Source organism: Falco peregrinus, chromosome 1, assembly GCF_023634155.1.
Source record: "Falco peregrinus isolate bFalPer1 chromosome 1, bFalPer1.pri, whole genome shotgun sequence".
Classification (NCBI taxonomy): domain Eukaryota; kingdom Metazoa; phylum Chordata; class Aves; order Falconiformes; family Falconidae; genus Falco; species Falco peregrinus.
In genome coordinates this window covers 595,503-611,806 of record NC_073721.1, presented here as the reverse complement: position 1 = coordinate 611,806, position 16,304 = coordinate 595,503, and the positions used below count along the sequence as shown (strand labels likewise).

At 50.5% G+C, this 16,304-nt stretch overlaps 1 protein-coding gene across 1 annotated transcript in view; it reads left to right on the top strand.

The window, feature by feature from the left end:
- Positions 1-13,505, top strand: part of PWWP2B (PWWP domain containing 2B) — an 89,337-nt gene extending 75,832 nt beyond the window's left edge. The window contains exons 3-5 of the transcript XR_008748695.1: positions 2,574-2,801; positions 8,659-8,851; positions 9,493-13,505. The gene's annotated coding sequence lies outside the window, so the exon portion shown is untranslated. The remainder of the gene's footprint in view (positions 1-2,573; positions 2,802-8,658; positions 8,852-9,492) is intronic.
- Positions 13,506-16,304: the final 2,799 nt, after the last annotated feature.

Here is a 16,304-nt window from a genome sequence, read left to right as displayed (position 1 = left end):
CATCTTTTATGCTTCTCTTTTCCAGTCCAGCTATCAAGACTTTGTCAGAAATGACAACATCTGTTCTTACAAAAAAATCCCACAATACTGTGACACTCAGAAGCTTTTTCCCATGTGATCCCAGGAAACACAGGCTGAGACCATTTACATCAAGGAAGCATCTGCTTTAAATGTTTTGAGAGTTTCAGGTCAAACGCCTGATGTTCCGAGGCATGTTTCCAAAGGTGGGTGGCATGTGCCCAGGGCAAGCGCTGCAGCCGTGCCTGCTGCCAGCCACGCCACAGCCGCAGGACAGCGCGGGGCTGTGCCAGGCTCTTCTCCTCCGGCTCCTCTGCAGCACCGAGGGCGCTCAGGCCAGCAGTGTGAGCAGCATCCGCACAGCTATTTTGGCAGGTATGGGTGCACAGGCCACGCTGAAGTTGCTTTCGGAATCCTAGCTGTGCATGCATTCTCATCACATCACTTGCCTTTTTGTGTATGCTCAGGACTTGAGAAATAAGCTTTGACATTTAGAAAAAAACAAACCCAAACAGAAATCAAAGAAGAGATTACTGATAAAAAGGAGCGAGCAGCTGTCAGGCCGGACAATGAATGCTGCACAAAAGAAACAACAAATCTGCTGAAAATAATGCCTCAGAAGCCAAAGCTACATCACTGGTATATGGGTAGAATCGGGTAGAATTGTATTTTCTGAAGCAAATATATAAGCTTTTTGGAAACATCCAATATTTAAAACCAGAAGACATAAATTCGATTTCATCAAGACCTTTGAACATGCTGCTTTTACATTTTACATTTTCCATGTGAGATGGGAATATTTTCATATGTTCTGCAGGACCACATGCTTATACCATTTATTGTCTCAGAAGGTCTGTGAAGGTGCCAAGGTGTACCATTCCCTCAGGCTTTCTGTTTTGCAAAACAGTGCTTGCACCTTCCAGATGGAGCAATTCTTTGAAGAGAGCTGTGAAAATGGGAAAGCCCAGCTGCCCGCCTGCCAAGGAGGAAGAGCGAGAGCCCCCACGCTGCCGTGTGGAGCAGGGGAGCGAGGGGGCAGCGGGGCTGGGGCAGGCTGTGCAGGGCACCTGTGCAGAGCACCCACACAGGGCACCCACCCTGCTGTGCTCCCCACCAGCACACGACTTGGCAGAGCTCCTCTCACCCCTTACCTGGGCATAGGGAGGCTGGGGAGATGCGGGCAGCCCCCAGCCTCACCCCCTGCTAGTGCCGTACCAGCATATATCAGCTGTGATAACTTCTGCTGTTACAATTTGTAGGACAGCCACATTTCCAGTTAGTACTAAGGCACAGCTCTCACTAACAACTAGTTTTTCAGAAATAAATAGGAAGTAAAACCATCTATCACAGATGTCTGACTTTGGAAGCATGTTAGCTTTGTCAGGGCCCTGAGGGCCCTTATCAGCCCTAATGTCCCTGAACCAGCACCACCTGTCCCTGCCCCCTCCCCTCCACCCACCCAGGACCTCATTTCAGCCCAGCCCAGCTGCAGGATGCTAGGCTTCTGCCACGCCTAACGCCTATGGGAGATGTGACTGATCCAGCTTGGAAACCTCCCAGCTTGGGGCGGGGGGTGCGGGTTGGGGGTTCTGCAAGGAGCTAGGTACATCTAGTTTTCATTAGGTATGTCAAGCGCAGTGCTGCTGAACTGCAGGGTTTGTAGTCTGCTTTCTGCTGTTCCCATCTGGGGAACCCAGTGTTTCTGAGCTGTTTTGTCCTGTGTTACTGCAGTACTTGCTGTTATATGCATAAGGGCAAAGGAGAATGGCTGCTTGCTTTAAAATGTTTGTCACTGCATGCTAGACCTACAGTGCTCAGAGTGCTGTTGAATCCTCATGCTGTAGCTGTGTAAACCCGGGGCTTAATGCTTTTGCAAAACTGAACTCTAGAAGGCAATGCTGCTAGGTAAAGGAGAATCTGCAGTTGAGTTAACTAAATAACAATAATAATAGAAATAACAAATCTGAAAATACAAGGTGTAGGAGTTGCATGTTCTGTGAAACCTTACAAGGAAGATCTTCTTTTGCTTTCAGGATGTCATGGAATCAAGTACCCTTTTGAAAGGGTTTAAAGATTATAAGGGAGACCTTGTGCAGCATGTTTCTGTTTCAGGAATCGTGAAGGCTTTCCAATGATGCATCTCAGGGGAGTCCCAGTAATTGAGGCCACCTCTTAAAACAAGACTCAGACTTAAATTATGAAGTGTGCATGTGTTCTGTGATTTGGATGAAATGTAACCTCTGAGCTCCGCTGTAGTTAATATGACATGGAGAAGGGTTGTTACTGAGTTTCCTCTGTCTGGCTTATTTATGAACATACTGAACTGTCATATGAATGGCTGTACTGATTTCTGAAAATTACCTGATTAAGTTGAAACTATTTCCTAAAAATAGAAGAGCAAATAGGCAGGATACTGGGCCCTGCATAGACAGGCTTTGACATAGGTGCTAGGCAGCTTTTGTGGACTCATCATTATATTTTACTTTGTTTCTAAGCTTGCTGGCTTTCCACTGGGAGACTGAATTAAGCTAACAAATATTTTTTATTTTCTTAAGTTCCAGCAAAGCAGTCTTAACGGCTCTCAGTGTCACTGCTCAGTGTCAGCTCTTCTGAGGATAAGCTGGACCCCCTTTGCACCCTGTCCGTTGTTTTGTTGGCTTTCCCTGCCTTGCAGAGTGAACACCCTGGGAGGTGTCAAAGTGCAGCCGTGCACAGCACAGGACCCTGAAGATGGAAACAAGGCTGGAGAATCCGTCTACCAAATTCAGGCTGCTGAAGAAGAGGTTAGTGATCCCTAAAGCTTGTCCTGGGCATTGTGCCACCCTCACGTCAGTGGTAATGTACAGTCATGACCATCCCCTAGGCTGGCTGAGCACGGCTCCATGGCGGATCCCTTGGCCTCATCTTTGTCAGGTCAGAGTCCAAACTGCCAAGTCTCAGGGGGTGAGCTTTGCCCTGCAGGGGAGCTGATCCAGCCAGCCAAGACCGGCAGCGTTTGCCCTGTTGGACTGGCCCCATCACCTGGGGAATGTACCCCAGGGCATGGGTTGGAGCAGCACGAAGGCTGGCTTTAAAATAGAGTTTATGGTCTAAGACAATCTGAAGCTGTCCTGTGCCCAGTCCAGAGTGGAGGAAGCCAGCTGCTGTTGCCTACCCATTAGCGATGCCTGGCTTCTATCCCTGTGCTGGGGCAGGAGTGATGCGCACCCCCGCCGCATCCCCAGCATCTCTGCGCTGCAGCTGCACTGGCCACAGCTGTCGGTGCTGGTGCTGCTTTTGCTGCCCAATGTGGGGCTCATGCTGCAGCAATGCTTTGGCTGAAGTGCTGCTGTCTGCACATGCCTCCTATCAGAGAAAAAACCAAAATGTGCTGATGAACTGGAAAGTACTGGATCAGAGGACCTAGCCAGTTTCCCAGCAAGAGGCTATGTGTCTCTGTGACCTGTGGGACCCAGATGTCCCCTGCTTGGCTCCCACCCCGTAAACAGCAAACACCATCTCCCCTTAGTACAGGGGTGACTCCACTCTACTGTGCAATGTTGACAATGACCATCAATGGATAAAATATTTCCTAGATTCCAGGAAATACTTTCTGGAGCACAGGTTAGTGTTTGAAGCAGGTAGATCCTATTCTCACCAGAAGGCAGTTGCACCTGCCTGTGTCCTGCCTGTGGGTGGGTGTCCTGGTGCTTTAGCTCTCATGAGGGTATGGAGACATGTTGTGGGGAAGAAAACAAAAAAAACCCCAAGCAAACCAAAAATCCACCAACCAACCAACCAAAACCAAGCAAAACCCCACCCACCCACTCCCATATTTATGAGCAAATGTTGGTAAATCAGTGCTAGTATTTTACCCGCTAGGTTCTGTGAAGGGAATAAGGAAACGATACCAGGCTGTATTTTTATAGCAGTGTGAGGAGCCCTTCCTCTTTACTGCGTTTTCTGCCAGTATCCATCTTTTGAAGACATCTGAAATGATGTAACTATGACAAACGAGTGAGGCTAATTGTTAGAGGATTTTCATCACTAGCAATAAGATCTGTAGAGGGAGAACTTGTCTTACTAAATTCACTGCACTGTTTGTCAGGGGAAGGAAGGGTCAGCCCTCAGGATGAAAGCCTAGATCAAAATGTGCTCCCTCTGTGTTTTGGCATAGTAAAATGCTAAATACATAAACAGGCCCTTTATCATGAAATACATTACAAACTCCTTCAGTCCCATCAGCTGCTCCATCACTGTCATGATTTCCCAGAGCTGATTTGGGTCAGTAAGAGGCTTCTGGTGCAGGAAAATATCCCATTTTTCCTTTCAGCCTGATCATTAGAGGTTTTCCAGCCTGGGAAACTGGGACTAGGAGCTGGATGGGGTATGAAAATGTGGGTTTATGCGGTTTGGGTTTTCCATGGTGCAAGAGCCCAGGGAAGGCTGATCAGCTCCAGGTTTAGTTTGGTGTGTCCTGAAGGCTTAAATCGAAGCATTTCAGGCCCTTGGCTGCTGAAGTGGTCCCAGTAAGCTTGCAGGTAACCTGCCCAGCTCTGCTGTTCCCTGGGGCTGAGTGAGACCGGGTATAAAGCTGCCACTGAAGCACTGTAGTTCCCACAGGGAGTCTTCAGCAGTCCCTTAAGTTTCAGCTTTGATTCCTCTGCGAGGGCTGGGTGTACATTCTCTGCTGGGCCTGGGCTGTGTTGCACCCTGTAACAGCTGGTAAAATGCTGTTCAGCTCCAAAAGCTCATTAGAAGCAAGCTGCAAGGGGTTGATGGTCTGAAAATTTCTCAGTGCTCAGAAACTGTACTATTCTGAGAGCCATGGTTCCTCCCAAGGTGATTATAAAGCACCTCAAATCCACACATTTAAGTGCTCCCAACAGGGAATGTGAATGCCAGATATTCTGGTTTAAGAGCTGTCCCAGTTGCAATGCTTTTAGTGCCAGTGCAGATGGAAGTGGATGGCAGAAAAGAACAGACAGGACAAATAATCCCGCACTACAGCGAGCCTGGGATCCTTAGAGCAGCTCCTGGGATCTGCTTGTGCTGTGAGCTCTGGGTAAGTGCTTGTGCGTGGGAAGTGTTTTGGAACAGCCTTAGTACGACCTTGTAGCAGGACAGCAGCAGTTCTGAGCACAAACCGGCAGGGTCAAGGCGCAGAGGCAAACCACAGCACCTGGCCCGTATGCCGCGTTCCCTCCCCAGCCCCAGAAACCCTCTGGCTTTTGCCCAGCATGAGGAACACCCAGCCGGAGGGGCTCTGCCAGCCTGGCTGTGGGGTTAGCAAGCTGCCTGACAGCCCTCTGCTTTCACCCCAAAACAATTCCCCCCTTCCCAACACGTGCCAGGGGCTGTGTGGCAGGGCAGAGCCGGGGAGCGGCATGGGGGCTGGCAGAGGAAGGGCTGGAGGGGTCCGGCACCTGCTCAGCTGGGCCATGACTCCCCAGGGACAAGTCAGGGCTGCAGCTGCAGCCTCGGCTACTGGCAGGAGACCATCACACCTGGGAACATCTGTGTCACAGGGATGGATGGGGTGTGGGCAGCGCTGTGCAACCTCCCCTGGGGCTGGGGGCTGCGTGGGTCATGTGGCTCCAGGCCCGATCAGGGCTGGACCACCATCGGGTAAGTCACTGGATGCTCAGCAGGGAAACTCCAGGCTTGGAATAAAGTGTTCAAGGCTTTGAGGCTGACTTCGGAGCCCAGGACTGGGAGTGCGAAGGAGATGTGGTGTGTTGGGGAAGACAAGCAGGGTTCTGAGAATGGAAGGACAGCGATGCCTCTGCAAGGCTCAGCCCCATCCCAGGGACCTGAGAGCTGTCCTCAGGGGTGTCACTTTAAATAAATAATTAAAAAAAAAAGACACCAGAAAATCTCTGGGGATGTGACCCCAGGACAGCTTCTCAGCTTTTGCTCAAAAGCAAGGGAGGAATCTGAGGAGCCCCCAGGCCCCCAGGTTGGGGTGAAGCCCTGCAGCTGAGGGTCATAGAGTGGCACAGTTGGGACCATCCTCACCACTGCCCTAAGCATCGGGGATGGCTGCAGAGGGCAGTTAATCACAGCAGTTGTTTTTCTAGCTGAACCAGTAATAACTCACAGCTCAGAGCATTCCCTGGACACGCAGGCAGGAGAAGGCTGGGTGCCCCTGTGAGACAGCCTGTGGCAACGGGCACTTGTGATGCTCCACTGAGGCCGTGTCCCCTTCCCCTAGTCCTTGCTGCACCACAGGAATCAAGCTCTCCTGTGCTCCAGCAGAATTAAGTTGTCCAAATAATTTTTGTTTAACCTTGTCATTGTTCAGTATTTTGTCCCTCAGTCCCACCGGCACTGACGCCCTTGGCAATCCGCCCTGCCACGGCCCCCCTGGCCACTCTGGGCTGGGGATGGAGCGGGGCAGCGAAGGCTTCCTCTGTGCCAGCCCGGGCTTCTCCCTGCACGAGGGCATTTTCCTCGGGACATCAGTCACTGCTTTTGGGCCTGGTTTTCTTGCCGCTTCAGTGCGTGGTGATGAATCAAGCCCAAGCAGACAAAGCCTGTATTAATTTTGCTGCAGTCTGGTGCATTAATACACTAATTATTAACTATTATAAATCCTTTTTATGAGATTCTGAGCAATAACATCTCCTGTTCTAAAAATATACCAGGAAGGTAAGGAAGCACAAAAACATAAGTGCCAAAGCTATTTTAATTTCCTAATACATTTCATGCTAATAATTCACAAGAAAACTGCTTGATGTGGGTATTAAGCAATTAAATTGCAGCTGCAGGCTGAAATTTTCAAATTAGGTAACATTTTACCCCAAATGGCTGCTCTGTATTTGGAGCACAACCTGTGCTGTCTATGTTGGGGTTTGCGTTTCACTTGTAAAATTTAGATGTATATGCAAAGAGGGGCATTTTCGGTCTTGGCTATGTTGCAGCTGTGTCATTAAAGCACAGATAATCAGATTTGCATCTGCAGCTGAACTGAATGAGTCCAAGTGACAAGCAGGAACAGGGACGGGGGTCGCAGAAGCGGGGAGCCCCGCGGCGGGAGGGAGGGGTGGCATGCCATGCAGCTCCTGGGAAGCCGCAGTGTGCGTGCCTGCAGCACTGCAGCTGTGCTGGCAGGCAGGCACTGCTTAACGGTGTACTGGGGTTTCATATAAAACCAGCAATAATACCAGCAAACTGTTGGATCTAGTGGGAAATCAGGCAGTGACAGAAGCATTTTAAAAAACTTTAAAAAGAAATTTCTCAGGGGTGTGGGACAGGGTTAGCTAGAGCTGTTGCACACAAACCCTTGCTTTCTCCCCAGTAACTGAAACTGACCCCAAACAAACGAGCTGTTGGAAATCCCGCGGTGCTGTTAAATATGTGGATCTACTTTCAGCTGAAAGCTCAACATCCTTCTCAGCATTCCTAAAACAAGTCACTAATTCGAGCAAGGAATGAGAAAACGGCTACTCATTGCTTGACTGGAGGCTGAGGCTTGTAAACCTCAGGTACAGCCCGGCCAGGATGCCCAGACCCTGCAGAGAGGGTCGGGGCGAGGGGCGGCCCAGGGGTGGTCCCCGCAGCAGGGGTCCCCGCTAACCTCCGCAGCCCCGTACCGCACTGTACGGTCCCATCTTCTGGCAGAACCCCGTAACAGCAGGCAGGAAAGCTGCAGGGAAGCAGACTCCACTTTTCTGCTTTTATTTGCACCCAACGTTACTCCTTTGAAAAACGTCAGTTTCTCAAAACTGAATTTTTGCAGAAAGGAAGGGGTGCTTTTGCTTCATCTTCTGACTCAAAGATTTTGAGAAAGAACTTGCGAGCTGTAAAAAGATTTTTTTCTGGCCTTTTCTAGATTGAAAAACTCAGCTGATGCATTTTGCAATGATTTTTGGCTTGGGGAATTGCTTACAATAAAACAAACTGCAGCTGAAATCCAAGCGTGGGCCCCATCTCAGTACAGTGGGGCGATGGGGAAACCAGCCCCAGACCAAAGCACTTCCCTGGAGGGTCTCTGGGGGGTCCTGAGGGGCCCAAGGGCCCCCTCCACCTTGCCAGCACCGCAGGGACCAGCCGTGGTGCTGCAAAGCCCTGCCATGCTGAACACTTCCCTGAAGCGTTGCTGCCAGTTTGAGGTTTTTGCTGCAGGTGTGTGGTGGGCAGCTCTGGCCAGGAGGTGACCGGCACCACTCCCCATGCTGGCCCTTGGCAGGGGAGGGCAAGCAGGACCCTAGGGGAGCTGTTTTGGATGTGGGTGTAGTGGTGGGCAGAAACTGGGTCTAGTTGGTTGTTAATGTACCACTCTCCTCCCATGTGCCTGTGTGCGGGAGTGACCATTTCATTCCCTAGATGCTATGGCTTGTAGGGAGAAGACATATATGTGTATTTTTGTTCCCCCATTCGGCATGAAACAAAAGCAGGTGTTTTAGGGAGCGTGCTGCTGGTGTTTCGAGGCCCCGCCAGCAGAAACACAGGCTGCCTACCTGCGGTGAAGGGGAAGGCACCTTCTTCCTGCCCATGTCGGCGCTGTAATATTTCCAAGGGAGCTACCACCACCCTGTAGAATTCCCTGTGTTCCCTCTAGGTATATTGGGTGAAGACCTTTTTGTGGCTGTGTCTGCTTTCATTCAGAAAATGTTGAGGCAAAGAGAACAACCTGAGGGATTTTATCGTGTCTTGTAGGAGGGACTGGACTCCTTAACGTACTGCCTTGCTCACCAGCACGGCATGTTTCTGCATATCTGTCCCCGTCTCTGCGGGCAGCTGCACCCCAGCACATGGAGGGAGGTAATGGGAGGACCTCCTCCTGCCCCCCTGCACCGTCTCAGGCGAGGAGATGCACAAAGCCAAGAAGCTGCTGTCAGCAAACCATGGGGTGAGTAAGACTGAGCATCATTAGGTGGTCCTGCCTGCAGGAGGAATGGGGGCCAAAGACCCTGCAAGCAAGTGAGGTGCAGCTCCAACAGGAGACAGGGTGGGCTGGTGGGGCATGCTTCATCCCCTGCGGGCCACCCACCTTGTGCTGAAATGACAGACACCAAGCAGCGAAGGCACATCCTGGCTCAAGGGAAATTTTACATTCAGGCAAAACTTTGGAAGAAAGTTTTAACACTCGTTGAGTTTCCAAGTAGGAAATGCAGACTGCATTTCCTCTTGTCCTAGGAGGAAAGTCTCACAGGGGCTCCTGCCCTCATGGCTGTTAGAATTATTATACTTGAATATAACAGGAGCTATTATCTGTGAAGACAGAGGCCAACCACGCAGCTGTCAAACACGGCATACCGGAGAACCACCAAACACCATCGCTGGAGCTGCTCACTTGGTGTGATTCCCCATGCATCAACCAGAGGCTGCCAGTAGCAGTGCTGCCCCTTGTTGACATCAGCTGGCTCTTTTACACCTTATCAAACATCATGTGCAATCTGTTGAATTAAAAAAAAACCACCACAGACAAACATCAGAGCGTGCTGAGTGACTCTGTCTTGATGGCTCAGTACTTGCGGCTTTGATTTACAGGTTGTTTGGAGACCTACTGTTCCAAAGCAAAGCCCTTTGGCTGTCACCTGTTGGCAGTTACTAACTGGTGGCTCCTCTACAGCACACAGGATCAACTATTCAAAGCTTTACATGTTTGGTGAGTAATGTGCCAGAAGGACTGAACTAGAAATGATGCATTATTTTTTAAAAGCCATTGTCCCTCCCTCTAGTATTTCTTGGTGTGTGAAGCCAACAAGCTTTTCTATACAGAAGGAAAAAGTTGGGTCTAGAGGACGTTGGCAAGGAGCCCCTCCGCAGCAAGAGGCACAAAGCGTGCTGCCGGAGCTGCCACCCGTGCTGCGTGGATGCGAACACGCAACGTACGATGCTACATTTTCATAGTCTAGGATAAATGGTGAAGAGCTTTTAAAAGCACAGAAGAGTGTGTGCACAGAAGGAAGTTGTGATATTTAGATAAGCACACCTTGACCTTTATTGCTGCTGGCAAAGCAGCCTGGTTTTGTCTGCTTGCCAGCTCTGCAGGCAGTGCCGAGCCCTCCAGGCTGGTAGCCCAGAAGCGCCTGCCCTTGCCATGGGCACAGCAGGGGGCTTGTGCCAGCTGGCCCTTTACCCTTCAAAACACATGTTAAATATTGGGGCAGGTGGTGCTCTACCCACCCACTGGCTGCTTTTGCAGGGCGACAAGTATGCAAAGGACGGGGCTGCTCCCCATGGCATGTGGTGGTGGGATGGGGCTTCCTCTGGAGCTGCTGAACAGCTCTGCTAGCTGGGCAGATCCATCTTTTCTAGCAGAGAGATGGAAAAAAAGAAGAGCACAAGGCACTCTGGGCTTTCAATATTTTAAGGCCTGTTTTCATAATCCTAGAATAGCCTTTTTGCTTGTAATAAAGCACAATGATTGCTTCACAGCGCCCAAAATAATCTGTTTCCTACTCCACATCCTAGAACTGTGTAAGTAACTGAACCATGGAGCCCTGGAGGGATAAAGCTGTGCACAATGTGATGGGCTGGGGATAATGGTGCTCACCTGCATGCTTGGGGACATTTGCATACCTCTGGCGAGGGAAGCCCTCATAGTGAGCAGGTTCACCTGAGCTGCCTTCAAGGTTCTGCATTCCAGATGGCACCATGAAAACCAGTTTCTGGAAACTTGCTTTGTGGGCAGCACACCCTGGGTAACACCTGCTTTTCCTTGCTGCGTGCAGTCACTGTGGTGTTTCAGGGCAGTTGCTGCAGTGTCTCAGAGCGGGCGCTGCCCATGCAGCAGCCCCAGGAGCAGCTCACTCTGAGGATGCTGCACCAAGGCCTGCCAGCTGGGCAAATGCTTTTCATTGCTGCTTGGCTGGGTGTTCTTTTGCTGATTTGTCATAGGAGAGCCATAAAAATCACCGCTAACCTTCAATGATTATTTATAGTTATTTCTTCTCGAGAGTTAATACTATCATACATGCACAAGCATTTTCTTATTATCAAGCGTTTGAGAGAAAAAGAGTGGTTTGTGGTTGAAATGAATCACTGGTGTTATTCACAGAGCACTGATGTTAGAAGCAGAATCATTTCATTAACAAGCATGACTGGTAAGACATGATTGCTGCTTAAATTCTTAATAATTAAATCAAATATTTACCCCTTAACAGGGAACGGTGGTAAGTCCCACAGCAATGCACTGATTTAAAAGGCCAATACAAACATGAGTTATTTGTACCATAGTCTTTTATGAAGAGTTACAATGGCATCCACCTCAGGCCAATAGCTTTTCAGAAATTGGGACATAGTTATTTGTGACCTTTAAAATACAAGTTCCAGACTGTGGCTCATCCACCGGTCTTAAAAACATCATATTCCTCTCTCAGAGCACAACCAGAGGGTGGAAAGCTCTCAGAGAGGAGGGACTGAAAGGTTCCCCCTGTGTACCCAGCTTGAGCTGAAGGGATTTCATCAGTAGATTTTGCCTTTTTGATCTTGTGGACTTTTCAAATGATCTGCAAGCCCATACGACCGAACTCCGGCTGTTCTGCAAATCAGCTTCCACGAATTGCCGGTCCTTGCCCTTCGGTGGCAGCCAGCCCACAGCTGGCTCTGCCACCCGGGGGAAACATCTCTCGTTCTTCCCATAAGAAAGAGGCGAGGGGAGGCCCAGGGCGAGCCTGGCTGCCCCACGGCCAGGTGGGCTGCAGTCCCGCCAGAGGAGCCATTCCAACAGTGCGGTGCCCAGGCTGGCCGGTGCGGCCGTGGGCCCAGCAGAGCCTGGCACTGGGCAGGAGGTCCCGCTGCTGGGCCAGACTCCCGAAGCCATCCTGGGTTCCCTGCCTTGGGAAGGGCCAGCGGCACCCACAGCCGGAGCTGGGAGACTCGTGCGGCCAGGGCTGTTTGCTGGGAGGTGCCTGACTCAGCCTCCAACTGTCTTTTTAGAAGGAGAAAAAGGTAATGAAGATATTCAGGAAAACCTTTAACAAAAGGAAAAGCACCAGTGGATGTATAGCACAGAGGGATCCGTTTTCTGTAAGACACATCTCTTACAAGCGGAAATTTAAAAACCACGCAGTTACATTTTTCATCTGGAGATTTGATTACCAAGGACACAGAAAATGCATGTAAGGGGGTGGCCCCACGTAACATCCCAGCCCATGGCTGAGCCCACCACACAGTCTGTGTGGGCTGGTCCCTGTCTCACAAGCAGCAGGGACTAAGTTAAGGCCAGGAAGGAAAAGGTTTTATTTTTTTTTCTCTCAAACTGACCTCCTCAGCTTTGGTATTGGCCAGCCGAAACCTGCTGTTAAAACTGTGGGCTAGAAGAAGATGGGGACACCAAGATTTTTCCTCTTGATTTTATTATATGCAGATTGTCATTTCTGAGCCACAAGACAGCTGCAAAATTTGGGTAGGAAATTTGGGTGTTTTTTTCATGTCTACTGGTGTGTTTTGCTAGTGTAAATGTTTTTCAGCATGCTGTGCTGAAGACCATCAGGATGTAGAAATACCCTTTTTTCAGGAGCTAATTCTGGGCAGGGCCCTGGCACCCATGCCTTGCACGGCAGTGCAGCGGGCAGGACTGAAGGCAGTGACTGCTGGCAGGTGTGAGGCACTGGGCAGGACGCTGCCCCAGCTGAGCGCATCTCCAGCTGATGGCCCATGCCCAAACCCACGGGGAGCAGCTCCCAGCCCCGGGTAGGCTGCAGCCCGATGGGGTGAGTGAGCTCCCTCTCTACCAGTGGCTTGAAACTGGTGGGTAAGAAGGAGAAGCTCTTCTCTGACAGTGAATTGTTGCCTCCCCGCACATTGCGGGCTCCCCATCCCACCCAACACTCTGCCCGAGGAGCAGAGGGATGAGCCATTGCTGCTACATGGGTGCCACCCTGGGAAACGGGGACCGGTCGTGTGGTCTGCTTTGAAATTGTACGTATCAGCATAAATGGCAGCGTGGATTCTGCATCAGGGCCATTTCTGTCTGAGGACTAAATAAATGGTTCTAAAAATTTGAAGGTAATTTATAAAATAGGAAAATGGTTTATACAATGAAGCATATCACTCTGAAGCAAGAGAAAACATCAGCTTTGGAGCTGAAAACATTTTGTTCCTGGAGTTTAAACACTGTCAATGTATGGTACTTAGAGGGAGGTGAGATCAAGCTGCTGGGATGCAGGGAAAATGAAAAAAAAAAAAAAAAAAAGCCAAACAAAACCCCACCAACCACCCAACTTTCCTTTCTTTTGCTTTGTGTGCTTACAGAACTGCTGTGCTCCAGGCTCATAAGAGCTGTATGGTACCTCTGCCCCAGCATTTACCTGGGCTCTTGCTGCATCTTTCAGAGGAAGAATGAATACAGTTCTAAAATACAGCTTCACCCCTTTTGTTGAAATTTTGGCCCGTGCCTTGGCCACCTCTGCTCTGAACACTCTCAGGCTCCTGCCTGCTGGATGTCTGTGCCTGGATCTGGATCTGTGGCTGCCTGCGTGCCTCCTCCCTGCGCTGGGCTCCCTGTGTCTGCTGCACCTGGGGGTCCTGGGGCCAGCTGCAGGCTTGTGGCATGCCAGGCATGCCATTTCCCAGAGGAAATGCTCTGGAGGCAGTGCAGTGGGAGGTGAGGGGGTGAAGCGAGGAGGGTGACTTCATCCCTTGCTGTTCACAGGGGGAGCGGTGGGTCCCTGCTGCCCATCCCACCGTGGCTCCCACGGGGTCAGGGTCCTGCTCCCCAGGGAGCACAGCGCAGGCTGCCCATAAGCTGCACACCCAGGACCTGCGCTTTCCCAGCTGGCAACTGGGCTGCAGAGGGAAAAGCCAAGCTCTTGCTCGTAATGTGTCCCACTGCCCCCCTGCCTTGCCTCACAGCTCCGTACCCAGATGTCTGTCTGCCTCTCCGCTGGTACTGGCACATTCTGTCAGCACAGCCTGCAGCCAGCCCCAGGTACCAACAGAAAACCTGCGCTGCTGGCTGGTAGCCTCAGTTCTCCCCAGATGCTGGCCAGGGCTGGATGCTCACAGAAGAGATGGTTTGCAAACTATAGATCCGTTCATTCCCTTTGGCAGAGCAATGCCTAAATCCCTTAGAAAAGCAAAATTCTCAACATATTTTTCCTGTCTATTTGTATTTTTTCACATCTAAAGTGCTGGTAACACATTCCACAGCAGCTGAGGGCGACTGGCCAGGCAAGAGATGGTTCATTGAATCAGAGTATCATCCCCTGCAGTCTGTTTCTCCTGGCCTCCTGAAAGCATGTGATGAAGCAAGATGCTTCTTAAGTCAGAACAGCAAAAGGCGCCTTCTGTCTCCAAGCAGACTAAATTTAGTGATGCCGCAGGCAGCAAGCATCCTCCTGCTTAAATAACAAATGGCTATTAGCACTGGGTGAAAGGGAAGAGGAGCACTTGGATCTGAGAGAGGACCGAGGTGGCACCATGCTACCCATCACATCTGCAGGATCTGCAGGAAGGCTCTGCTCAAGGCATGGAGATGCTCCACCTGCTCAGAGCAAGGGTCAGCTGGGGCTCCAGGTGAATCAGTCAGCAGCAATAATCTGTTAATCATTCAGCAGGTTTTAATAACTGTCATTACCCTTGGTACACTTTGCTGAAGGCTGGAGTTAATGAAGTTCCCAGAGAGAGAGAGAGAGAAAGCATAAACATTTCAAAAAACAGACAACACTGGCATATGGCTGTGATGCAGGGCTGTCCAGGAGGGGGAGGGGCCTGGCTGACCTTCAGCAGGGATCGGTGGCGAGCTAACCTCAGGGCATGTGGAGAGAGAGATGCTTGAGGGACCAGCACAGGGAGCAGGTGGGGGCTGGTGGCAATGGCTCCAGTGCTTGCCCACTTACTGCCCCGTGGGGAGGGGGAGAGCAAGGCACTGATGAGCTAAAGGCTGGGATTTGCCGTGGCTCTGCCTGAAGCTATTTTACTCGACCCTATAAGAAGGTTACCAACACGTGAAAAATGCTGCAACTGAAAGCGGTGCGTATAGCTCTGCATTTACCAACTCAACACTTTCTCTGTGCAAAAATTCATCAACGCTTCTGGAGTCTGCATCTAGTCTGAAACACCTCGTCTGGGCCTAAAGGTAAAACTGGATGTTACATGAGTGTCTTCATCACTGTTATATTGTTTGCTCTGGTCTATGAAGTAGGAACAGGAATAAGTCCCTCAGGAGAGCCCCCCTCTCTTCAGGCATCAGTCTGGCAGCCATGGGGTAGAGCAGGTAATTAAAAATTAGCTTCTGCAGGAGAATGAGAGGCTGAAAACCTGCTAATTATATATCTCCACCCCAACCCTGGTCTGAAGCCAAATTATGCTGTGCAGCTCAGGACAACCACTCTGTGCTGTACAGACCCCTTCCCTGCCCACATACCCACAGCTATGGTTATAATTGATGTGTCCCATTTTGGGAGAGCCAGAGAAACAAAAATAAACTTCAAAGCATTTGAGGGCAGGAATGGTGAAGTTTAAATATATAGTGGTTTCTGCTGCAAGGATGCTTCTGGGAAAGAGGCTGGCCTATTGCATGGGTGCATTTGTCCATGAGTGGCATGGCACGTGATCCCTCACTTTCTGATGACTGTGCCTTTGATTGTGTTCTTTTATGTTCCTCTGATGTGCAGGACTGCAGAGGTTTAGTGACATTCTATGTAGTATTTTGAATGAAAACAAGAAATGCAGCTGCATGCTTTTGTACAAGTTCAGCAGTCAGCCAAGGGCTTTTTTAGCTATAATAGCAGGCTTTAGGGTTAGACTCATGCTGGTTTCAAAAAGAAGCTTGCTGACCACACTAGCAGCACAGATGCTGGCACCAGCAGCTCCCAGGTGGTCAGAGAGCTGCCCGGTACCCAGCTGGCCAGGACACGGTGTGGGGCAGGGCAAGGCCCCCAGCCCCCGCCCTCGCCTGCCCTCCTGCAGGCACCCCCCTGCTGCTGCTGCCGGTCACCGCTGCTGGAGGGAGGTTGCCTGCTGGCCGCACCCGAGAGCTCCTCGTGGTCTGCTGGGGCTCTGGGTGCTGCCGTGTCCTTCAGAAAGCTGAGTCTGGGACCAGCTCCTGCCTCTGACCTTCATTCTAGCTTGATGAGGATTTTTTTGTTGTTTCAGATAAAACTTGTTCATCATGTGTGAATTAAAATACCATTCCCACCCTCTCCAGAGGTCCCACCACTGCCAGCTCAACTCAAATGTCTCAAAAATGCCTTCTTTGCAAACTGCTGTTACACGGTGTTGGAAAGACAGCCTGGTGTAAGGTCTGGAGCTAATTTTATCAACTCAGATTGCAGGAAAGACCTTGTGCCTGGAGAGGGTGAGTGGGTTTGCAAGGTGCAGTGTCTGAATCGGAGCAGCTTTCTTGTCCCCAG